Source organism: Pelodiscus sinensis, chromosome 7 (genome assembly GCF_049634645.1).
Source record: "Pelodiscus sinensis isolate JC-2024 chromosome 7, ASM4963464v1, whole genome shotgun sequence".
NCBI lineage: Eukaryota > Metazoa > Chordata > Testudines > Trionychidae > Pelodiscus > Pelodiscus sinensis.
The window spans coordinates 43,336,467-43,363,618 of NC_134717.1; the positions used below are offsets into that span (position 1 = coordinate 43,336,467).

At 41.2% G+C, this 27,152-nt stretch overlaps 1 protein-coding gene across 2 annotated transcripts in view; it reads left to right on the plus strand.

The window, feature by feature from the left end:
- SP9 (Sp9 transcription factor) overlaps positions 1 to 27,152 on the plus strand; it is a 72,144-nt gene that overhangs the window by 23,103 nt on the left and 21,889 nt on the right. The window contains exons 1-2 of one of the 2 annotated variants that reach the window (XM_075933655.1): positions 10,920 to 11,015; positions 22,147 to 22,306. The gene's annotated coding sequence lies outside the window, so the exon portion shown is untranslated. Of the gene's footprint in view, positions 1 to 10,919; positions 11,016 to 22,146; positions 22,307 to 27,152 lie in introns of those variants that run through there. The other variant, XM_075933654.1, reaches the window with a different exon arrangement.

Below are 27,152 nucleotides of genomic sequence, written 5' to 3' on the forward strand. Positions count from 1 at the left end.
ATAAACCAGATCCCTCCCACGCGCAGCATTATGTCAGAGAAGAACATTTATAGGGATCCTACAATACATACAACACTAGACCTGATAGCTGGGAGTATAGATGAGCTCTAACAAAGAGAGACAGAGAGAGAGAGACACACAGAGAAGGAGAGAGAGAGAGATCCTAGCCACTGCTGCTGTTTCAGTGAGGCTACTTATGGTAGAAAAGTTAAACAGTTAAGTGTTTGCAGGGTTGGGGGTCTATCATTGCAATGTAACAGTCACACCAGTTAATCTCTCCCTATTTTAAAGATAAATATTAAAATATTTCTGTTTTCAAGTCTGTTTTGAGACACTGTGTCGAGTACTTTTCTGTACAGCACTTTAATATTGATGAAAGCTGCAGTATAAACTGACAAATGTATTTTACATTAATTCATAATAACACATATATAATTTCTTGTAAAAGTTGATAAAAACAATATCTAGACAGAGGTGACCTTAAAGATAATTTCATTCTGCAGCACAAATATACTGAAGAAGTATAGTTTATTGTACACGTGCAGAAGTTAGTCTTCCAGCAACTCTACTCAATTAAAAAAATGTTTAAGACCGCTTAATAAGGCAGACACCTTATGGTTTGTTCCACTAACATACTCTTTGCTGCCTACAACATATATTTACACCCAGGTCACTATAAATTGTAAAAATGAGAGGTTTTATAGAATTGAAAGAGTAAATACAGAGATGCTGATCCTTGCGGTGACTAAGCAGTGCCAAGTACAACCATGGGGGCTGGAGGAGCAACGATGCCTTTGCATGTTCTAAGTCCTGGCTGATGGGGGTATCTGGCTACCTGAAGAGAACTGGATGTCTCTTTGGAATGGAAACACTGACATTTTAAAATGGCACAGGGCACAGCTCCCCTTAAGGCACAATTCAGCCAGGAGGTGAGCACTTTCAAACTTCATCAACTTCAGCAGAGTTTAAGGATACACATCAGTGTCACCTGACTGATTTGTTCCCAAGGATAGTAATTGTTTTAATGTGACAATTTTTTTTATTTCCTGGACTCATACAGTTCCATTTCTGGATTCAAGTAAGTTCTTCTATTTTCTGTATTACAGTTTATACTTTGTATTGTACTTTTACTCCACTCTTGTGGTTCATTGTCCTTCGTGCTAAGAAATGCAAAATGGAGGAGTTGCAGTCAGTGATGCTCCTAAATTAGCCACAAAATTTGCTACACTTACATAAGGTGTCTTTTCTGTAGCATCTGCAGTGCACCCAGTCTTTGAAAAGCCAAAGCAAAGGATGGATAGAGAATGTCAGATCTGTTCAGAATCTTCCACATAGTAGTGTCTATGGCTAAATTATTGGACTGGCAATTTCAACTTCAATTCAAAATGTAAAAAACAGAGGTGATGTCACAAGCTGTTACATCACTTTAATTGTGATTTGTGGTGAGAATAGCAAAGAAGAGAGTCTACTGAAGAGGAAAAATTGGCTTAAGGTGCAGTATCTGAGAAACAACAGAATTATAGGCCCAGTTTTCAGACAGTTTCATTAGCCCAACAAGAAAACAGTGTAAGAGCAAGTATATTACATCAAAAAGCAAAGAAAATAGTGTATGTTTTAGGAGGTAGGTTGTGGGATATACTAGCCTTTTAGGGCTGCAGACAGCATCAGGACCATTCTAGCCCATTTCAGGGTTGTTCCTGCAAATTCATCACCAGGGCACAAAAGAAAGAATGGATACGAAGGAGGAAGTGGTCCTAAAGTATCAGCTGGTGTTTTAAAGACAAACCCACTGTCCATTGTACTTAGTGTTGGGGACTGGAGCCTGGAAGGGTGAGCAGGGCAGGGTAAAGCAGGACACAGCTCCCCTCTGTCTCGACCAGCCAGAACAAATCCTAAGAAAGGACAAAAGCCACTTCCTGTTCTCAGAATGCAGAGACTATGGAAGAAGTGGAAGCAGCAGTCTCAGAGGCAGGGAGAATGGTGTCTGCGTGTTTGTTTGGGCTATCTTTCTAGATCTCTGGAGAATCCAGGAATACTGACAGGAATGCTAGAAAAGAAGAAACCTTGAGGAAATTTTTTGGACTTTGTTCCAATACTCTGTTCAACACTTCTGTGCTCACCAGATCTCTGAAGAGAATCAACAACCCAGCATGAATATCTTGAAAGAATAAGCCCTGTGGAGATGCAGGGGGTTTTTTAAATCAGAGTTTGAACTCTATTACTGGATACTGACTGTAATTGCCATATTTTAGGTGAAACGAATCTGAAATTCTGACAGAAATGTCTATGGAGGGGACATCTTCTTTAAGATTTATTATAAAATTATTTCATTTGTTAAGACTTTGCCACCCAGAAGAATCAAGGCTTTAGGAAGGAAGAAAATGCACATTGCAAAGATTGGTGCATAGTTTGTTTTCCCAAGTGACTCTATGGTGGTGAACTGCTACATGGCAATAAAAATATCAGTGGCATTGTAATTTGTTTGAAGAATACTGCTTTTATATATTTCCTTCCTATATCAACACAGTCAGTTCCTATTTCTTCAATAAAACATTATGTAGTAAAACAGGTTTGGATAAATTGCACTCAGAATTGGTTTTAGAAGAAACAAGGCTCCTAAATTCAAGTTGGGCCAAGACTAATGCATATTCAGCTCTTTTCAAGTGAAAAAATGCCTTACTTTAGAGAATACTGTTATAGGAATAGTGACATCTTGAAACTCCATAATTTGTTCTTTTTCTCTTAAACAATCCTACCTTTTATTTTCAAAATATATGTATTCTTATTTCACCCTTTAAAAAAGAAAAGAAAAGCTAAGCATACAAGCATTTTCACATAGAGCCTGATACTCCACCATCATGCATCTGGGGTAGCCATCAGCAATTGTGCAAAGTGATTGCAAATGCTACACATTTGGTTTGGGAACACTTATTAATCACTATATACTGGTGTATGTGACTATACCAGATCTAGGCAGTAGAGAGTCAGTCCCACAGTATTCAGTACATTTTAGTGACAAGAAAGACTATGATAGGATTATCTGATAAATTGCATCAGTAAGGTTGGAAAAGATTAATATACACATCATATGCGATGAAATAACTACTCTTTGACTTACTCTATGTAATTTGAGAAAAGATTGGAAAATGAAAAACAAAAAACACTTTGAAGTACCCCATTGAGTAATTTTTCTCTGGTATTTTTTGATACACTTAACATGTTAGGATACCATTGACTATTACTTTTACATCATTAGTCTGTATTTCTGGGGTGTGGGGAAAAAGAAAGTTACTCAAGGACAATAGCTGAAAAAGGAACATTATTCAAAAAACACTAAATACAGAAGAGTTCTTTAAGATCTGGAACAGGCTGCAACCTTACCCATGTCAGCTGGAGTTCTTGCAAGATTATAACAGCCATGTCACTTTAAAGATAGCACTTTCTACAATAATGATGGAGACTAAAACTGGCTGGATGCTATCAGAGGTCAGTGTAGTGCACTCAAAGGAGCTGTGACATGTTTCTGTAGCCTCATTCATTAGAGCAGCAAAGAGCATCATAGCTATGCAGGTAAGAAAGACAGTATGAATCTTGGTGGAAAAATTTCACTGCAGTGAAAAGATGTATTAAAGTCTAGGGAGTTTGAGGCAGCAGCCATCTCCCAGAGGCACTGCCTGATGTACAAGTACATTGTTAGGGTGATCAAGTGGGTGTACAGCTCAGTAAGATTCAGGAATATGATATGAGCACTGCAATCCTATTAGAATGGCCTCTAGGTTCCCATTCTACCTTGGGGGGTTATAGTGACGTAGGTAGTAAGGCTAATTTGCAGACAAAGATTGTAACACACAAAAGCCTAAAGCTTGTGTAGAACCCAATAGCTCAGGGAATCCTCCAATTCCTGTGAAAATACTAAACTAATCACAAAACAAGTATATAGTTACTGTACCATGAAAATCTCAGTGATTCAGCTTGCAACTGAAGACTTGGACAATAATATTTTAAATTTCACAACAGTTTTCTCATTTTTATGAGTGGATCTTGTAATTACTTTGCTGCATCTAACTGTTTAAGACAGAGCCATCTCAGCTACATTGTAGCTTACTTCCTAATTCTCTATCTGAGAAAAGTTAACAGAGTAATAAAGCTGCACTCCAATAATTTAATTTGGAAAATTATTCCTCACTTCCTCTCTAAGCTGTTGTGTAGTATTGCTATGAGATATAAACAATTACCATATTCCACTTTTAAAAATTGTCCCCTTTCTGTGATGGATAGTGAGGTTGTTGTGGGTATGTTTTCACTGCAAAGTTAACCCAGGCTCTTACTTAATTTTTAGCCCTAACAGCCATGCTACTATCCCCACACAAAAACCTTTTGCCTGTTTTTGGAGGAGCTTTGAATTCGGACTACCTTTAGGTTACAGCAGTGTTTCCCAATTTTATTTGGCCCCAGAACCCTTTTAAATTCAAAAGAATTTTGCAGAACCCCTAGCAATAGTTTTATATATGGAGCTGAAAAAATAGACTACAAATAAGTATTATTGTTATGTATTGTAGATATGTAGATTAATCTATCATAGTCGATTTATATTTATCACAGTTAAATTTTTAAATACAAGAAATCATGTGACTATATTGAAGTAAAGTATTTGTGAGAGTACTGCCTGCACACTCCCATCCAAGCAACTGGTTTCACAGCTGAAGCTTCAACTTTGTCCGACACGGTGCTAGTATATTCTTATTCAGTCACCCACGTGATCCACACCCCTGAGAATGAATACGGAGATTTATGGTGGTATATAACAGGTGATCGCACTACTGACTGACTGCATGCAATGCTGACTAGTGACATCATTGTCCCTACTCTCGGAGGGTATGTCTACACTACCCTCCTAGTTCGAACTAGGAGGGTAATGTAGGCATACCGCACTTGCAAATGAAGCCCGGGATTTGAATTTCCCGGGCTTCATTAGCATAAGCGGGGAGCCGCCATTTTTAAATCCCCGCTGCTTCGAACCCCGTGCAGCGCGGCTACACGGGGCTCGAACTAGGTAGTTCGGACTAGGGTGCCTATTCCGAACTACCGGTACACCTCGTTTCATGAGGAGTAACGGTAGTTCGGAGTAGGAACCTAGTCCGAACTACCTAGTTCGAGCCCCGTGTAGCCGCGCTGCACGGGGTTCGAAGCAGCGGGGATTTAAAAATGGCGGCTCCCCGCTTATGCTAATGAAGCCCGGGAAATTCAAATCCCGGGCTTCATTAGCAAGTGCGGTATGCATACATTACCCCACTAGTTCGAACTAGCGGGGTACTGTAGACATACCCTAAGATGGCATTACACAGGGACACTTATTGTGGCAAACACAAATGAAAATTGTTTTTAATAAAATTCATAAATGCTTAAATATTATTATATTTTAAACCATAAAATGTTATTGTAATGGAATTTTCTTGCAGAATCTTTATTTTCACTTTGCGGAACCGTGGGGTTCCGCGGAACAGCATTTTGGAAACACTGAGTTGTAACATAGAGCCTAGAAGCTGCTTTACCTCAGAATTGGACATTTTGCAGGGTGCACACAAACTGTAACCCAAATTATACAACTCAGGTGCTTATAATCCTCCAATGAATTCCCCCAGTTCCTCTGGGGCCATGTTTTTCTGCCCTCCCACTCTTTTCTTCTGTAACTACTAGGTTATGCACATTGGATGAGCATTTCAACCCATATTCCTTGCATTCTATTCCATGTCTACATAACACTTAAACTGAGATTACCTACAGGAAATTCTCATCCCAGCTTGCTGATAGTAGCCCAGAAGCTCAAAACAAAGTTCTAGTGGGTGTCTGGTGTGAAATTAGTAAATTCTACAATTTGGGAAGATGTACCCAAAATCAGCACCACCCAAGAACATCTTCAAAAGGCTAGAAGAGAAGGGGATAAATCAGACAGCAACTCAGTGCAGGAAAGAATCAAAAAGGGCATTCAGCAGGGTAGAGGAATTAGAAGATCCTGAACAAACTGTGTGCACTGCTGGTCTGATGGAATTGGGGCAGACATCATCAACTGCTTCAGGAGACAGCTTTTATGCCCTCAGTTTGGATTTGTTCAGCGGGGGAGACCAAGAAATGGGTCAGGAAGAAAGAAGCATCACAGCTGGCTAGTTAGATGATGATGCCTGTGATGCTGGCCGACTAAGTACCAGCTCATGCAAGGCCCATAGGCCTCACTGAACATTGACAAATGCATAGCTGGAAACCAGTTTGGCTAACCTCTTTGTTAGTTTTGTTAAAACATATTATTTATATGAATGTATTTAGTGTTAGGACTTTATGAAATACCTGTGATTTGCTAATACATTAATATCACTTTTAATATCTGTACCTCATATTATAAAGGTAATATTTAAGTGTTTGATTTATAACTAGAAAAGTGATTACTATGAAACTAGAAACCCTCACAGGGAGAAAAGAAGCATTAACCTAGTGTGAAATACTAGGTTACCACAAGAGGTATCATCTCCTACCCAACAAAAGACGACTTATAGACACCAGAGAAACCATTGTGGAACATCAGTGGACAGAAGACTTTATTGATTCTATTAGGAAGGGATGTGCACAACCATCATCCCATCACAGTTTGAGCTCTGATAGAAGAGAATAAAGAGTACCCAACTGGAACTTGCATAGGGCAATATTTCTAACTATAAACAAAGGATCCCCAAGTTCCTTCACTTGGGTTAGTTCAGATAGTCATAGAGAACTTGAACATTATAACAGCTGTGTATACATTTTGAAACCTAAGACTATAACTCATTTGTGTGTGTATGTTTGCCTGCTTTAACCTTGTAAGTAATTCTTTAAAAAAAAATCTTTAGTTAGTTTATCAAAGGATTGACTACAGGCATTGTCTTTGATGTGTGAGCTGAAGTGCAATTGACTGGGCATGGTGACTGATCCTTTGTGACTGGAAATAACCTAAATATTATTTTAATTTTTCATGTGAGGAAGCATCACATGGGACCAGACTTGTCTGGGTGGCAATGATAGATTGGAGTACCAAGAGGACTCTCTGGGTACGTCTAGACTACAGGGTTTTGTTGACAGAAGTTTTGTCGACAAATACTGTCAACAAAGCTTCTGTCGACAAAGAGTGTCTAGATTACATCCAGTTCTGTCGACAAAGCAAGCCGCTTTGTCAACATAACAGTGTGGACGCAAAGGACAGTATAGATGCAACAATGCCTTCTATCGACAGAACTCTGTCAACAAAAGGCGTTATTCCTCTTAGTATGAGGTTTACATACATCAACAAAACTGCTGAGTTTTGTCGACGTTATGTCGACATAACTCAAAGGCAGTGTGGACGCAGGTATAGTTTTATCGACAAAAGTCCAATTTTGTCGACAAAACCCTGTAGTCTAGACACACCCTCTGTGACTCCATTTTAAATCTCTTATGGTGCTTGAGGAGTTCAAACAATACATGGTTAGTAAAATGTAATTTTAGAACACAACCAATTTGGGGTTTATACCTGGGTTTTTAAACAGTCTGCCCGGGGAGTGGCACCCCCATTCATGAGCCACTCCAGATACCTCAACAGCGTTGTTATTGTTATAGGTGAGACATAGGTGAGACAGCTTTTTTAGTTTATGACTAATCTCATTATTTCACATATGTGTTGCGGGGTCGGCTTTGCTTCAGTGGAGGGCAAACAAAATACCATTTCCCTGACTATCCGCACCCTCCTCACTACACTTGTGTGTTCCACACTGGAGTCTAAACAGAGAGAATAAATTAAATATGCAATTGCTGATGTATTGTAGCATTCACTGCTGCATGCATGCAAAGTAGGGATTATTATCCTAGCATGATGTACCCTTCCAGGGCATCCCATGTTAGTGTTCATGAACCAGCTCTTGCATGACTAACATGTTTTCCAGTTTACTTTTATGTACATCAAGCACAGGAGCAGAGATTGGATACATGTGCCATCAGTGCCCATTGCACGGTTTAGGAACCACTTTCATTCAAAGCTAACCAATATTTCAGGGACATTAGCAATCTTCACTGCCCATGGGTAAAAATGATTGCCTTGCAAACCTTCATCGCTACAGTATCAACAGTAACTCACCAATAGGAAGTTGATTACTTACCTAGTTAATCATTATGGGTGCCCACTTTCTAGATAACAACCCATTTCTGAACTGGCATAGCCTCTCTCATTCACATCTCCTGTTACTGGAGGATCAGGCAAGTCTTTGACACAGCTCTATGATGCTGTCCTTCCTCATGTGGAAGTTCTATACCCATTACTCATTTCAGGTCTATAATATGATGTACTACCACCACTCTGAGCCTGTGGTCCTGCTCCAAAACCACCAGTCAGTATAGGGGGAATTCACAGCTATCAAGCCTAGCCACAGCTATTTCCATTCCACCATGTCTGCATATAGTTAGTATGATCGCCTCATGAAGGAAGCATCTAAACTGCACTGTTATTTTGAGATAACTAGCATTATTTTGAAATAACAATGCAAGAGTCTACACAGCCATTCTATTCTTTCAAAATAATTTTGAAGTAATGGATGGCTTATTCCAAAAATCTGTAAGCCTCTTTTATGAGGAATAATGCCTATTCCAAAAATACTCCACTGTTGCTATTTTGAAATAGCCCCTCCCCAGTGCCTCCTGGGGCTCTAAATCAAGATAGCACATCTGCATTAAGGAAGCCTGCCTCAGACTAATTTTTAGGCTTTCCTGCAGTATAGACGTGCTATTTTGAAATAAGTTATCGGAATAACTGTTCTAGAATATCTTATTTCAAAATAAGTGTGCAGTGTAGACATACCACAAGACACAGTGTTGTCTTCTCAAGGTGACAAGCTGCTGGCAAATTGTTGTGTACTATGTCTCATGCCCCACATTCACCTGATGGACCACATATGAGTGTTGCATTAATGTCAACAACTAGAATAAGTCATCTTCCTGAGTTGGTGCCATCTCTTGCTACCAACTGATACATCTTCACAAACAATTTGATACATGCCAGGTTGGAAATGTTTTAGTTTACTGAGCCAGTGAGCTAAGAACACTTCCTCACAAGGGCCAGGGGAGGACAGGCAGATAAGACACTATGAAATAATTAATAGAGCAGTGCAGTGCTATGAACCATGTGATATACCCAAGAAATTTCAGTGCCTAATCCAGGTTAATACAACATCAGTGTGGCCCTAACTATACTTGAGAGTGGCTTAATACTGTGGATGCATATATCCACGCTTGGCTAACCTGGATTTCCAGACCAAGATGCCCAGATCTAGGTAAAGCCTACAGTAAAGACTTACCCGAAAATTAAGGTTTAATTATAGCCTCTCGTTTGCAGCCTCCGTAAAGAAAAACAAAAACACATAGCCATCAAAAACACTGTTCTTTCCATCAGAGATACAAACCAATTACATTCTCATATACATGGCATTTTCAACCTATCTTGCCATTATTTTAAGTAAAACTTTTGCTTAAGTCAGTGGCTATTCTAAAATTGTTGTGCTGCTTATAACAATTTATTATGTTATGTATTGTCATTTGAGAAATTACACATTTGTGTACGTTTTTTTTAGAAACCAGGTCTTTAAATGAGTTCCCCCTCATCTCTAGCTATGTGCTATATGACTAGAAAGGAAGGACTAGTTCATGGGCAGAAATTTTTCATGTCAAGAATTCCAGAATTACTGAAAGCCCTATAGCCTATAGTCATGGCTGCCTAATGTGAGTTGGGTAGCTTAAGTAATATTGGCAAGAAGATTTAGTTCTGTGGTTGTTCAGATTTCTAACTTGCCAACTTATATAGAATACCTATTTATCCTTTTTCATTTCAATGTTGGAAACAACAAATAATTTCTTTCTTCATATATAATGAAACCATAAAGTGGGAAATATTCTTGCAGAGGTTTTGAGGATGACTAATCAGTGAGATTTTCAAAATTGCCTGATAGGGTTTACTAAGAGAAGTTGGGTATCTCACTCTCTTAAGCAAGTTTGAAAATCCCAGCCTGACTTGAAGCTATGCAAGATTCTTTAAAATGTCACTATATTATTAGAGGTCAAAATAAATTCTTCATCTCCTCTCTCTCGCCCATCTACAAATTGTTGAAAAAATGTTGTTGCTTTTTTACCATGATGGTTAATCTTCTCTAGTTTATCTTTAGGATTTATGTTGTAATTGTTTATCACACTGCTAGCCATGCAATGATTTTTTTTGTGTGAATTCTGTTCATTTTCCTGATGCCCCTGTGATCCAATCTACAATCTATTTAAAAGAAAATGCTTTGTGTGCCATTTTGTGGCTGTGGTTGTTTGGAGTTCTATTTCAGCTTCATTAATATTGATGTAGCTTGTCTCACGGCTTATTGTCAGTAGATTATTTGAAATTAATCTTCAGCATTTGCTGTGATTTGTTTCTGTTTTGTGCTTCATCCTCTAACCCAGTTCTTCTCTAGTTAATTTTGTTGTCTTTATTTTTATGCGCTTGCTATGACAGTTCTGCTACTTGTGCTACTGTGGGGTGTCATGTCCTTTATGGGATCCCTGTTTCGTCTCTGCCTTTCACTGTGATTTTCCATCATTATGGACCTCTTGAATAAAAATGTAGCCCTTGTTTCTGACAAAGTCCATGTTCCTTTTCTTTTCTTTCTGTGTGATTTTCCATCATTATGGTTCTTAAATTTCTTGAATAATGATATATACTATGAACAAATGGATGGAGCCATAATGGCTTCATCAGTGTTTTCTAAAATGTACCTGCAGCTTTTAGAGCATACAGTGCCACAGCAGAGTCTGTACCATGTTTGTCAAGTGTTTTTTTTAAATATATTTTGTAATCTAGCGGTGACTATTCTATCATACATTCGTAATTTACCTTTTTGCTTACAGAATCTACTTCTTAGGATACTGGTTCCAAAATTCTACTCAGGTTGAACAATAAGCACTACTTCTAAACATCTTTGAACAAAGAGGTGAAAATATATAATCACTTTGTAATGTTTACAAAATAGCTACTATTTCATGGAAATATCTGTTAGGATTTTACATATAGGAAATATTGACTTCAAAAAGCTTATTTTAAAAGTTTAGATCAAGACAGAACTGTTTTAATGTAAGCTTCCACATCCAGATTAAAAATTATACTGAATGCTTAAAACACATTGAGATATAACTGTAAGTGATAAAATAACTGTATATATAATTAAGTTAAATTTAAACAACATCAGAGATGTGATGGAAACCAAATATAAATTCTAGATTTCTTACATGTCTGACTGGACAATACCCATTCATTGTTGTGAACAATAGTTTCAAAAATTGATACTAAAATTATAATAAATATATGTAAACATCTTTTAGCAATTGAATATATGTTATGGCTTGAGATTCATGTAAAAACATACAATACTAGTAGCACTATATGCAGCTGGGTGTTAATAGATGGTAAAATATCAATAATGGGCACATTTTCCTCTCATTTTGACTTCAGTTATGTCACACGAACATGGTTAAGGGCACAAAATAGCCCTTTATGTTTGTTAGTTCCTGGTCTCACTTATGTAAATTGCAAGACTTCAGCTGAATTCAGTAGGACCATGATTTGACCCTGAATGCTCCAGGAAACATTTTAAAAAATCACATTATGTCCTTTAGTGCTTGATTTTGAATTTGGGTGGTGCATCTTGTCCAGAGATGTGTAAAACAATCCTAGCTCCAACGAAGCTCAAGAAGGTAAACCATTCTTTACAAAACCTTTTGTAATGTAGACCCACAAAGGACTTGAACCATTGATGTTTCAGTAGAGAAAAATTGGGTCCACTTTGCCCCTTTATAGCTAAAAATTACAATATTTCTGCTCAAGAAATGTGGGGATCACTTATTCAATGTTCTGTCCTTTGGAGTGGTAATATATTCCTTCTTAATTCCTTTTGAACATACAAGCCCCAGATCATTCTCACCAGTTCCTTTCCAACTACAGTCAAAGGCCCTCTCTGGATTGCTGTCCTCACAATACTTCTGCATATAGAAGTCTACTCAAGGCTAGAAGCTTGCTGTAAGTCTCCTAAAGTTCAAAACTCACAGCCCTCAGGTTTATGACATTCCTGCTTGTTTTCTCTCTGTTTTTCGGTAACAATATCAGGATAGATAGACGGACTCAGGAATAAAACACTTTGTGTCCAGATCCCAGTTTCTTGTCAAGGAATGTGTCCATTGCCTAAATTTCCCTCACTAGCAAATCTGAATAGGTCTCCAGCTACACTGCTTCTATCAGGTTAGCGTTTCTCAATAAAAACAAAAATTCCAAATCAAAGCAAATTCCCAAATCCTCTGGGTTATAATAAAAGCATATACTAGTAGTCCCCTATATCTGATGTAGAGCTGCTGTCCTCATTCTTTGGCCCCAGATGACAAAATGAGCATCTGATTCAGCTGTGAATTTTCCATGGCCCTTAGCTTTCCTTCTTGGGATTTCTCAACATCTAGTCAAATGACCCTCACATAGAGGCACTTATCTGGCTATTACTTTAAGCTTCTTCCCAGACTTTTTCATAGGTCCTTTGACTGAAGAGCCCCACCACAGGACATGCTCTTTCCAGGTCCCTCTTGCTCTAAAGAAAAAGCTGTTTATTCATTCCCAGCACTTCTTGTGAGACCTACAGCTTCGAACAATCTGGAAACACCATCACCCAGTTTTCTACTGAGAATGGGACTGCGCTAAGCTTGTTGTAAATGGCCACTGTGCCTGTTACTCTCACATATGGGATCTCTGGATGGGGTAAAGGACTAGCTCACCCTCTAATAGAAGACTGGTAGTCATCTTCCTCATTTATGTAAATGAGAAGCGACCAGGTTTTTCTCATGATATGGAGGGTATCTACACTGCATGGTAGACCTGGGCACAGATTCAGGCTTGAGCTCAAACCCCACTACCATCCATACACACAAAAGTCTTATAATTCAGCCAGAAACCTCTCAGGACTCAGGTCTATGGCACAGGTCCAAACCCACTCATTCTGCAGTATGACTGTAGCTAAAGCTATGCTTGTGCCTGGAGACGCTGCCAGTGCTAGCAACAATCCCCTAGGCTGTGTGTTCTAGCCCTTTCATCCCCCATCTTCCCATCAAATTCCCAGAAACAAGGTAAAACTGCCTGATTCAAATACAGTTGCTCTGCTTGATGTTTCATCCTTCATATCCACATTGACTGCTCAAGGGGGAACACAGTTAACACTTTCATGCATTAGCTATGACCTGCAGTAACAAGAAGTCCTCTATCAAGTGCTGTGCTCTCTGGCCAAAGGAACACAGATGAATGCTGGTATGGTGAGGGAAAAGTAAAACATTTTACTTCAGCAAGAACACCAGAAAATATCAAAAGTATATTGGAAAGGCTGGTATTGGAGGAGGCACCAGGAACAAGTCAAGCAGCTGAAGATCAACTACTATGAAGCCAGCCACACCTTAGGCTTCTCTTTGTCTCTGACCTGCCTATTCTATGTGGAATTTGAGCAGGTATTGAAAACTGGAACAAGCACAAAACCCAGAGTATTGCATAACAATCTGAATGAGGATGGTATACTCATAAACCTTCAATCAGGGGTACTACTGCATAAGATCCTGCATCTGCCAAATCAAATAGCTGAAATAACCTTGGTTCTGATGCCAGACATGAATTTGACTATGCTGTCACAGCAGTTACAGATGACTCTGGGTCCACATGAAGAGTTCAATCATTGTTCAGGTATATTCTGATCTCAGCTCTGGATTGAACTGTTTGTATGTCATCAGGAGTGAAATGAACATTTGCAATCACTTAAAGAAAAAAAAACAAATTACAACAAAAGTTAGTAAGTGTTGCCCATTAAAATTATGTTGCACATGTCCATTACCTGACCAACCCTCCTTCCCCTCTACATTGGAGTTTGCCCAGTAAAAAGGAACTGAGTGGGGAGCCAGAGTTAGCCCCAACTTTTATACCATTGTACAAAGACAGCAGAGGGAACATGTCCTCCAGAACAGTGATGTACTCCAGGGTTTGCACTACTTGAAAGGATTAGAAAATCAGTAACAGCATCTTTCATACAAACACTCCGACTCTAGGGAACAAATGTGCAGATTGATGCATGCTCTTTATTGATTTTGGTATGTGCCTCTTATGTGTATGTTGGCCTTCTGGAACTTCTGTACCAGGCAATGAATGTGCATGAATAAAATAAAACTTCAATCTTGAAGTGATGCATCCCATGCAAATGGCAGAAATGTCTTTTTTCCTTCCTCATGGGCAAACAATAAGCTCTTATTGTCCTTACCATCCCCTTCCATCTCTGCTGGGCAGAAAAAAAACAACTACAACCCTGGGGGAGAAGACTGTTACCAGTGGATACGGAGAAAGAGAGTCAATAATCAAGTGATGCCGTTCATCAACTTTGCCAAAAATGCCCAGCTTTCTTATCAAAAGGAAGGGGAAAAAGAGTGAGAGAGAGAGAAAGGGAGGCTGACCAGACGAAGACAAGTTTGGCAGCCTCCCAGTTCCTGGAGCAAAAAAAGAGGCTGAGTGAAGAAGACTGAATACAGCAGCAGGACTGTTTGAGTGGTCGCTCAATCTCATGGCAACCAGGCTGTAGGCTCTATCTTCAGCTGCAGGACCATCTTCATGGTCTGAGTCCCCTTCCCACTACCATGGCCTATAGTCTATACAGCCTTTTGGCAATTCTGGAGTTGGCGCATCCATAGCAAAAGCAACGGACATATGAAAACAGTAAAACGTACTCGGTATATTCCTCCACTTCTGTTCAGCTACAGCCCACACATGGGAAACTTATTAGAAGGGCCCAGGAGACCACCATAATAGGGGACATAACAACACTGAAAATGTATGGTGACAGTCTATGTAGTTTTGTCCTTTTTTTATCTGCCATCTTAATATGCAGTTTTTGTTTACTGTCTTTTACATCTTGATAGCAGCTGGTCTAACTAAAAGATTTTTAAATTGTGATTTATTTATTTGAAAGTTTAAAATGGTGTGTTGAATTTGCAAACAAGGATACAGAATCAGTCTTTATTAAAATCAGTACAAAGAAACCTCATCACAGTAATCCATATGCTGCGTGTTGAGATAAATCAACAGTATTTATAAAACATAAAATTCATGAACACTATAATGCCTGCTCATCCCTGTCATCCTGCAAACACATTATGTAAGCCCAAAAAGATTTCCTTTGTGTGTGTGGATCACACCCTAGTAATGATAGGTGCAGTTTCTGGCTATGGATAAAATTGCGGCAATCTTCCACTCCTCATGAAATGACTCACCTTTAGCCTCATATATTATTGTTGCTTGCTGTGCACTGCACAATGTAATAGCACTGCCATCTTTGGCATCCAAATGGCTTTGAAGTTCTGTCCAAGAATCAGGTAAAACTCAAACTAGACAAGATCTGGTCTCTCTTCAGTGTTTTGGATCTGTTGATCAATGAGTAAAGGTCAGTCTTGTCCCGAGTTCAGAGGGTAGAGTTCATATGGACTATCTGGGATTCTATAGTCACCAGGGGTTTATTATTACTGTAAGGAACTGTCTCAGATTGCTAGGGCAAATGGCCTTCTGCATGTACATGGTTTGGCATGCCAGACTTCATCTAGACAGCTTCAGGGCTGGTTGAAGTCAGTGTACTCCTCAGCTTCTCTCCAGTTTAATATGCTCATTCAGGTGTCCCCAGCAGTGCTAGCTTCCTTGAACATGTGTTTGGGAGTTCCCTTTGCTTTTCTCTTACCCACACAGACTGGTTATAGACATGTGTTCTCTAAGTCGGGGAGCTCATCTATGGATAACAATGGATTTATGGTCTCTAATCATACAAGATTTAGCTGTCCACATAAACATATGAGGAGTAACGTTAGTTCGGACTAAGGGCTTTAGTCCAAACTAACGCGTCCTGGCACGCACTTCCTGGTTCGAATCAGCTGTGATTTGAACTAGCGCGCCGGCGAGATGATGTTAATGAAGCGCGGGATATTTAAATCCCCGCTTCATTAACTACTTCGGTCGTCTCCAGTCCCTAGTCCGAACTAGGGATGCAGTGTAGACGTGCCCTTAGGTTCTGAAAGGGCCTGGTCAAGTTAAATCTCCCAAGGGCTTGGCATTAACAGATTCATCTTTTGAACTGATGACTACTTGCTCTTTACTTCACCTGTCCATGAAAGTAATATTTTGGTAGCTATTACCTTTGCAAGAAATATGGTATAATTATGAGCGCTGAGAGCAAACTCTCATTAAACGGTCTTTTATAGAGGACCAAGTTTACTTATAACCATATCAAAAATGAGTTACTAAGTAATACCGGAATTCCATCACAATCTAGTGATTGACTTGCCAACTTTCTTTCCTAAGCTACATTCTCTTAAGGATGGATGTCAGAGGAACATTAGTTTTTTATGTGGACAGAACTGGATTGTTAGGTCATCATGTCTGCTGAGGGAAAAGGAAAGAGTTAGTCATCTTATAAGAACTGAAGTCTAACAAGGAAGCCTTATAATAAGCTCTGATCTTAGGATTTAGATCAGGGGTTTCGAACTCCCTGCTGGAGCAGTTGCGCAATCCAGCCTGGGAGTCCCAGAGGGGTGAGCTGTTCATTCCCATTCTCCAAGTCCCGGCCTCTCCTCCCTCCCACCCCCAGCACCACATCCTCCAAGGACATGGCTTTGAGGATTACCAGGGGGCTTGGCAGGGGGTGGCAGTAGTAGTCGAGTCCCCCCCCCCCCACACACACACTCCCTACATACAGTAGCAGGAGGCACAGGGAAATGGAGTGCACTCGGTGGGTGCCACATGGAATGCAAGGGACCTGACTGCTGCTGCCATACCACACCAGGCCCCCACCCCCTAATTCCCGATACCATGTCCTCAAGGTAGGGGGGGACGGGTTGTCACGGGAGGAAGAGGCCGGGAAATGATGGAGCATGGGGAATGGGAATAGACAGCCCTTCCTTCCTCCCTCCATGACTCCCAGGCTGGATTGTGCAATTGCTCTGGCTGAGGATAGCCCATGGGCAGGGATTTTGAGATCCTTGATTTAGATATTAGATAATAATTTGGCTTCAGTATTAAAATACTTAACCTTTCAAATCCTAAATCAGATAGACTTTGGTAACATTTTTAAGTTGGGCTTTATAGTTCAAGCAGACGGCCATACAGACTCCTTTTTAGACTTATTCTTATAGGCTGTGTCTAGACTGCATCCCTTTTCCGTAAAAGGGATGCAAATTAGACACATCGCAATTTGCATCCCTTTTACGGAATTTGTCTAATTTGCATCCCTTTTACAGAAAAGGGATGCAGTCTAGATTTAAATCCCCGCTTCATTTGCATAAAAATGGCTGCCGCATTTTTCTGGCTCAGAGCTTTGCCAGAAAAAAGCGCCAGTCTAGTCACGGATCTTTCGGAAAATAAAGCCTTTTCCGAAAGATCCCTTATTCCTTATTTTAAGAGGAATAAGGGATCTTTCGGAAAAGGCTTTATTTTCTGAAAGATCCGTGTCTAGACTGGCGCTTTTTTCCAGCAAAGCTCCGAGCCGGAAAAAAGCGGCAGCCATTTTTATGCAAATGAAATGGGGGGGATTTAAATCCCCGCTTCATTTGCAATTGCGATGTGTCTAATTTGCATCCCTTTTACGGAAAAGGGATGCAGTCTAGACACAGCCATAGTGGGTAAGTATTCTTTTTTGTATAAATTTGATTATTTATATCCAATCAGATTTTGAAGCTAATTTGATTTTATCTTGATTTAATTGCAGTATTATTTCATTTCTAGGTTAGTTTATTATTCATAGTTCAGTTTTGGTGATATGTTTATTTTATTTCAATATAAGAGTTTTAATAAAATGTATAGAAAGATAAAAAATCGTGTTTCTTTCAATAAGTATTGTATGTACAGAACTTTTGAAGACCCAGGCAGATAGTAGAAAGTCAGTGAAGAAGACCATGCAGGTCCATCTAACCAGTCTTTGATTCTCTCTGCAGTCTGGCTTCAATCCCATTTAAAACAATGTGAAATACCCCATTTTAAATACAGGAAAATGTGTGAATCATGTGATGCCAGCAATTGTAACATCCTGGGAAAATTTAAAAAGAAACAATCCAGAGTTGGTAATACTGCTCCAGAATGTATATAATTAGAAAACATTCATTCATCTTCCCTTTAGAGCCGACCCGCGGGCCAATTGCGGCCCGTGTTCCGGTTTAATACAGCCCCCGCTTTCTCCCCCTCTCCTGGCTCCCCGGCGCTCTTTTGAACTGGCGCGCCCAGCGCGCTGCTTCCGGCCGCGCCACCGCCACCGTCGCCCATGGCCTCCGCGGTCCTAGAGTCTGCCCTGTAGGGCACGTCTGCAGCCCTGCTCCCCCACTCAGCTGCGGGTTCGCCCTGCCCCCGGGCCGCCGTGAGGCCGGCGTGCCCTGCGCTCTCCGCCCGCCTCCGACCCAATGGGCGACTCCGCCTTGGGGCTGAGAGTGCGAGGACGGACTCTGCAGCTGCAGAGATCGGGAAATGTCTCAGTACCTGTGATTGGCGCTGCGCACTGTCAGCTTCCTGGCGGGCTTGGGCACGTGGAGCTGTGAACACGCCCGAGCTCATCCTTAGACTCTTCACCACACAAAGCCACAAAGGCAAGAGAATTCTTGTTGGGCAGTGTATTAGTGCAGTGTATTACTTGGGCATTGTATTACTTAGACCAAAACCTCTGGCACTGTGCTCACATGATCCCTTCCCCTTCTGGTCAATTTCAAAAATGGCGACTGTAAATAAGAGAAGGAAAGTTGACAGTGAGGGCCGCTGCTTCCAGGACAGGTGGAAAGTGGAATATTTCTTCACTGAAATACGGAATCACTGTGTTTGTCTGATATGCCAAGAGACTGTGGCTGTTTATAAGGAATTTAATGTCAAGGGACACTACCAGTCGAGACATAGCACATACGACAAGCTAACAGGGCGCCACCGCAGTGAAAAGTTGAAGCAACTTGAAGCTGTTTTAATGTCACAACAGCGATTTTTCATAAGAGCCCGTGAGTCAAATGAAAATGCCACAAGGGCGAGCTATGAGGTGGCAACGTTAATTGCTAAAAATTGCAAATCTTTTGCTGAGGGTGACTTTATCAAAGAATGCGTTATGAAAATGGTTGAGAATATCTGTCCCGAGAAGAAGCAAGAGTTTGCCAACATTTGCCTGGCTCATAACACTGTAGCACGGAGAATTGAAGAGATTTCATCAGATATTAAGAGACAGTTGACGTCCAAAGGAGTGGATTTTGACTTCTTTTCAATAGCCTGTGATGAAAGCACGGACCTATCTGACACAGCTCAGTTGCTGATTTTTATGAGAGGGGTGGACGATGAAATGAATGTGACTGAAGAGCTACTTGACCTCCAGAGCCTTATGGACCAAACAAGAGGAAAAGATTTATTTGTTTCTGTTAGTTCCACCATAGATGATATGAAACTGCCTTGGAACAAAGTTACTGGGATTATTACTGATGGGGCACCTGCCATGGTTGGTGAACGAAGTGGATTATCAACCCTAATCTGTAACAAGGTGATCGAAGAAGGAGGCAAAGCTATTAAACTCCATTGTATCATTCATCAACAAGTTCTCTGTGCTAAACATCTCAAATATGATCATGTTATGAAACCGGTGCTAAAGACTATTAATTTTATTTGCTCTAAAGCCCTGTGCCACCGCCAGTTTAAACAGTTTCTACTGGACATCCAGGCTGAATACGAAGATGTTTTATATCACAACGATGTAAGATGGCTCAGTCGGGGGTCTGCACTGCAGCGTTTCTACTCTCTCAGAAAGGAAATCAGAGAATTCTTGGAAACAAAGGGACAACCAATGCGAGAACTATCTGATCCTATTTGGCTGGCTGATTTGTGGTTTCTAGTTGACATAACAAAGCATCTGCATGTACTGAACACGAGTCTTCAGGGGAAAGATGCAGCGGTGAACCAGCTTTATTCACACCTCAAAGCCTTTGGGACAAAGCTGCAACTTTTCATAAGGCAGTTGTCACAAACACAGCCCAATACCATACATTTTTCAGCGTTGCAGGAAATAATGAACAGTTTTCCACAGGACAATATCAGTGCGCAAACGAGCAGGTATGCAGCAGACATTGCATCTCTGGCTGGGGAGTTTAAACGGTGCTTTCAGGATTTTGCAGCTATTGAAAAGGAGATCAGCCTTTTCTCCTCTCCATTCTCTGTTGACCCCGATGATGCTCCAGATCAGCTGCAGCTCGAGCTCATTGAGCTACATTGTGACAGTGAGTTATGCAGTCATCACCAACAGCTCTCTCTTGTGAACTTTTACCACCAACTGGATAAGAGCCGGTTTCAAGAGATTCGAACATTGGCTAAGAAAATGCTGAGCTTGTTTGGCTCAACATATATGTGTGAGAAGACATTCTCTGCTATGAACTTTAACAAGAACTGCGTGAGGACAAGACTAAGTGATTCTCACCTGCGTGACATTTTGCGCATCAAAACCACTTCCTTTGAACCAGACCTAGCCTATGTGCTGCAGTCCAGATCTCAGTTTCACCCTTCACATTAGTGCAGGCAAGTTTTTTTTTTCAATTGAGATGAATACATTGTAAAATCTCAGTTAATGTCAGTTGGTCTAAATCAGTTATAAATATATTTGGACACAACATGTATAGTTGGTGTTATGTTCCTGTTCATATTTTTTGAACTTAAAAGTTGACAGACAACCTTTATTACCAATAATATGTAATGTACTTTACAATGTTCCTGACATATATTTCAGCTTCCTGGATTTTTTTTTCATCTGGCCTTCAGATATGAAAGGCAGAGTGATTTAACACCTGTTTAGATTTGTCATCCATGTGACGAAATGAAAAGTATGCCGTTTGCAATAAACTTTGCATAAAATAGTTAATTTGCATTTAATTTTAATGGTTCAAAGAATGTCAGGCAAAATGGTCAGCCCTCATTCATGTTCACTTCTTCAAATCTGGCCCTCTTTGAAAAAAGTTTGGACACCCCTGCTTTAGAGCTTAAGTATGAGCTCCATGTGATTCTGAAATCAAGCATATTTGGAGAGGATAATCAAATGTCACAAATCCTCAGTTAAATATTTTGTTTCACCTCAGTCATGTTTCAAAGATGCATGTCTAGCTCTGAAGGGAGAATGGCCCAAATGAGAATGGCTATTTCAGATTACTATAAATAGCATATAGTAGAATATATATTTTAACCAAGACTATGCCACTGCTTTTAGATCTGTTTTCACCAAGGGAGAGATCATGTAGATCTGAAGCTCTGTATTTTTGAAGGATTGTATAAAATTAGCAGTTCAAAAGTGAATCATGGAAACTCCCACAAATACATGTTGTGAACCAATTACTTATACATATATTTATATTATATTATTCCCAATTTACATGCACAACCCAAACTGATGTAAATGAGTTTCATATCCAAGTGGCATAAAGGATATGATATCCTTTGTTTCAAGTCCTTATGCTGGCTGGATCTGCTGAATAAGAGCACTGCAATTCCATGTTATCAATGACAACATATTGGATGGGTCTAGACTGGCCAGTTTTTCCAGAAAATCAGCCACTTTTCCGGAAAAACTTGCCAGCTGTCTACACTGGCCGCTTGAATTTCCACAAAAGCACTGACTTCCTACTGTAAGAAATCAGTGCTTTTTGCGGAAATATTATGCTCCTCCCGTTCGGGCAAAAGTCCCTTTTGTGCAAAACTTTTGCGCAAAAGGGCCAGTGTAGACAGCTGAGATTTGTTTTGCGCAAAAAAGCCCCGATTGCGAAAAGTGCTTTTGCGGAAAAGAGTCCATGCCAATCTAGACGCTCTTTTCCGTAAATGCTTTTAACGGAAAACTTTTCCATTAAAAGCATTTCCGGAAAATCATGCCAGTGTAGACGTAGCCAATATTGTGAATTCACAATGACCCATTTTTAAAAACCATAATAGTTAGACTAAATTTTGCTTCTATAATAGAAAAAGCTATTTGTAAAATGCAAACTTGATTCCCGACATAGAAATAAAATTTACACTTTTGTCTTTTTTAGAACTTGAAAGTGTTTGAAAAGTGGCCAAACAATGGATGTACAGATAATGAGGAGCAAAGGAGTAGCACTCCTGAATTCCACACCCTCCTGGGTAAAGATGCATAGGATTGTCATCCCCTCCATCCACAAAGGCAGAGGAGTTGTTCTGACCAAGTGAGAGGTAATAGTTTAATATAGTCTAAAAAATAATTTTAATGACTTAATATAACTCCTGTTTTTCTCCTGTTCAGATAATGGGAAAGCTCCCATTCCCATTTTTCCAACCATGTGGTATACATAACCTATCAGCCACATGTTAAAGTTAACCTTTATAAATTATATTATGCAAATTCTGTGGCACTGTATGTTTTTAATCAAACTTTAAATTTTTTCAGACTGTTTATTAAACAGTTTTCCATAATCAAAAACTAATAAAACCACAACCTGAAACACTCAAATGCCTTAAATCTCTAGAGAACATTTCAAAGAGTAACTCGTTGGAGAGTTCACCAATGAACATTCAGTTCTATTAACATAATGCAGCAGTTTTTGTTTAAAATGTTAGCAAGAAGCATTTTATGTAATTACTTTAAATCACTAGCTAATAAAAAGTCATGTTAGAGTAATTAAGATCAACAATGAAACACTTCTCATAACTTTTTACATGAATAAGATGTGAGAAGGGTGTGTATGTTGAGTTCAGAAATCATTTGGATACTTACAGTAAATTAAATGTTTACAACTTTATGCAGTGTTGTTGTAGTCACGTTGGTCCCAGAATATCAGAGACACAAGGTGGGTGATATAATATCTTTTATGGGACCAGCTTTTTTAAAGAGAGACAAGCTTTTGAGCTGAAGAACAGTTCTGTGTACGCTCAAAAGCTTATCTTTCTCAAGTGAAGTTGGTCCAATAAAAAAGTTACCTCACCCACATTTGAAATACGTATCAAAAATCACAATAAATGTACAGAATTTCAAATAACACCAATAGTTCTACATTAGAAAGTCATCTTATAAATTTTTACATACCCTAAACTAGGGCAACTTCTGATGAAATAGCGAAATAGAACTATATTAAAGCATATGAACAACAGTTTTTAAATTGTTAGCAAAATAAAACATCTCACCCATATTTCTTCATATGCTCTTTAAAAAATATGCAGTATAACAAAAGGAACAAGTCACTTTCTTTCAGTACTGCAAGCTCATTACTTGTATTACAGCATCTTGAACTGGGTAATACAGATTCAGCAAATAAAAACTTGTGGACTAAGTGTGAAGTTAAAAATTCTTAATATTATCAGTCATTCGAAATTGCAGTACAGGTTGAACCTCTCTAGTTTGGTACCCTCAGGACATGACTGGTGCCAAATCAGAGAATTTGCTGCACCACAAGAGGTCAATATTGTATAGCGGTATTACCGACACTTCCAGTGCTTACTGGGCTCTAAGAAGATATTTAGGGGTAAATTAGAGCTAACTCACAGCTCAGAACACTGAGAGCCAGGACAGGTGTCTGTAACCAACCACCATGGACGTGGCTTTATGATACTGTGGGAAACTTAGCCACACCCATGGTAAGTGGACATCAAGCTAACTAAAATCATGATGGACCATGGATGTTGCCAGACCAGAGAGTGTGAGATTAGAGAGGTTCAACCTGTATTTTTATTTTCAAGTGACCTGTGTGATCAAAGAGCATTAGATTACACCCCTCACGTCTATATTTCAAAACCAAAAAGAGAAACTACAATTCTGGATCTGCTGCAGTTAAGGATTCTGAAAAACAGCAAGGGTATGTCTACACTATAGCACTATTTCCAATTAACTTAATAGTTAATAATTAACTTAATAGTTAATTCGAATGAAGCTAATTCGAAATAACGCATCTATACACAAAAACTATTTCGAAATAGCACGTCCACACTGAGTGGACCTTGAACCGAAGGTAAGGCTGGCCGGATCCAGTGCCGGCAGGGCATCAGTTTAGGACTTAGTGTGTGGGGCTGCTGCCTGAGACTAACTGAGCTCCATGCTTAAAGGGACCCTACCCCCACCCCGGACAGACAGTTCTCAGGGTTCCCCGCTTGCTTGTCTACCTCGATGAGAGACAGCAAAGCAGTCCTGTCTTGGAGTGCCCTGAGTGCCCGAACTCGGGACACCACAGCACTCGGCCACATAGAGCCAGAGCTGCCCCTGGGCATGCCGGTGCATCTTGTGGGGTCATTGCATCAGCCCGGCTGTATTTGCTGCAGGCTGCCATCTGAGGGGTCCATTGGAGGGCTGTCAGGATCCAGGAGGCCCTGCAGGAGAGCATCCACCCTGAGGAGCCTTCAGAGCCTCCCCAGTCCTCCCCACCAGGAGCTCGTGCCCCATTCCTCCCTCACATCTTTCCACTTACCCCTCCCTAGGCCCCTTTCCTGATGTCAAATAAAAGAAACATATGTTCAAAAATACAAACTGGGTTTACTGAACAAAACTGGGGGGGGGGGATGAACCTCTGGGGAGACTGGGAAAATGAGGTGGGAGAGGGGAAAAAAGAGGGTGGAAGAGGAGAGGGGAAAACATGGGAGGAGGAAGCTGGAAGGGAGAAGCAAGAGGAAGAAGGGGGAGGGGAAGCTCAGGGCCCAGGGTTGGGGGTCTCGCCAGACCAACTTAACTTTCATGTTAACCTGCTCCTGGGTTCACACGTGGCCTTTGGTGGCCAGGCTGGCAGCTATCCTGCCATAAATGGCCGCATTCCTCCGTCTAGTGCAGAGATCATGGAAGTTGGGGCCATCCCCCCCCAACCTGAATAAGGTCCATGATCTCCACCCTGGACAAGGAAGGCACCCACCTTCTCCAGCCCCTGTCAGGCTCCTGGGAGCTGGCAGACTGCTCCTGGGGAGCGGTGGAGGGCTGGCTGCCAGTGGCTTTCTGGCTCATGTTTTGGGGCCACTGGGTCAGGGGCTCCGGTGGCCACTGCTGGCTCTGGGCTGGCAAGCTTGGAGCTGGCACAGGCACTGTGGCCAGGGTCTATCCCTTTAATGGCTCTGGGGCTGGGGAAGAGGAGAGTAAGTTTTCCTGGTTGTGCCTAGAGTGGCCACCAGGGCTCCCTGGGAAGGACTGGAGGCCCCGTATTTCAAATTAAGTGTCTACCCAGCTCTTAATTCTAAATAGCTATTTCGAATTTGGCGTTACCCCTCATAGAATGAGGTTTACTAAATTCAAAATAAAGGCTCCACTATTTCAAATTTATTTTGAAATAGCAGTTTGCCTGTGTAGATGCTATTAAAGTTAATTTGAAATAACTGCTGTTATTTCGAATTAACTTTGTAGTGTAGACATACCCCAATAGATTAGCATTAGAGCTGTCAATTGACATACGTTACTGCCTGCAATTAACGCAGTCCAGGATTAATGCATTTAATTTGTTAACATGTTAATCACAAGCATTAATGCTGCACTGCCCCTTTGAAGTGTCCGGGGAAGTGCTGTATGGAACCTGGGGTCAGCTAGGGACTCCACAGCTGATCCCGGGATCTGGAGAAATGCCGCGTGGAGCCCGGGATCAGCTGAGGAGTCCCCAGATGACCCCAGGCTCCAAAGCTGCTCTTTTGAAACTAAAATGCCGCCTCCACATGTGTTTCAAAGGGGCAGCTTTGGAGTCTGGGGGCAGCTGGGGATTCCCCAGCTGATCCCGGGCTCTGCACAGTATTTCTGCCATGGGGAGCCCAGAATAAGATGGGAGCCCACAGTTGACCCCAGATTCCGCTGCCGCACAGAGCCCCGGATAGGCTGGGCAGTCCCCAGCTGACCCTGGGTTCCATGGCAGTGGCCCCTTTGAAATGCCAGAGGTGGCATTTCAAAGGGACAGCTGTGGAGCCCGGAATCAGCTGGGGACTCCCAGCTGATCCAGGACTCCCCTTGGCAGCAGAACCCAGGGTCATCTGGGGACTCCCCAGCTGATCCCGGGTTCTGGGGAAATGCCTCATAGAGCCTGGGATCAGCTAGCGAGTCCCCAGCTGACCCCAGCCTCCATGGCTGCCCCTTTGAAATGCCGCCTTGGGGTTTCAAAGCAGCAGCACCGGAGATCAGCTGGGCACTCCAGCTGATCCTGGGCTCCTAATGTGCTTTCCCTTTGAGGCACCAGAGCAGCATTTCCAAGGAGCAGAACAATGCAGAGCCCAGGATCAGCTGGACACTCCAGCTGATCCTGGACTCCGTGTTGCGCTGCCCCTTTGATGCGCCACTGTGGCGCTTCAAAGGGGCAGCACTGCATGGAGCCTGGGTCAGCTGGGAACTCTAGCTGATTCCGGACTCCATGCAGTGCTGCCCCGTTGAAACACCGTGGCAGCATTTCAAAGGGGAGGTACATTCAATTAATCATGCAATTAATCAGGAATACATTTTTTAATCACTTGACACCCCTAATTAACATGTATGTATATATTTTTGTAATACCTTGGAAGGATGGGGGAGGAAAATCATTTACTGAAAGTTTTATCCTTTCAGTTAGGCAATTAAAAAAAAACCCAACATGCTATGGAAGAAATTGCTATCCTTGATGAAATTTTAACTTAACTAATATCAGTTGTGATTATTTCTGCCAGACAGCAGAAAAGAACGGTTACTTACCTGTAATTGTTGCTCTTCAAGATGTGTTGCTCATGTCCATTCGAAGTAGGTGTGCGCGCCGCATGCACCACGTCTTCCGGAGCGTTTTCCCTAGCGGTACCCGTAGCACCGGCGGGGTGCCCCCTGGAGTGGCGCCGCCATGGCGGGGCATAAGTACCCCTGCCGGCACTGCCCCACCTCAGTTCCTTCTTGCCGGATACTTCGACGAAGGGGAGGTAGGGTGGGAGTCGAATGGACATGAGCAACACATCTCAAAGAACAACAGTTACAGGTAAGTAACCGTTCTTTTCTTCTTCGAGTGGTTGCTCATGTCCATTAGAAGTAGGTGACTACCAAGCTAACCCCACGGAGGAGGGGTCGGAGCAGTCATACCAGCAGAGTCATGAAGAGACGTGAACAATAAACAGA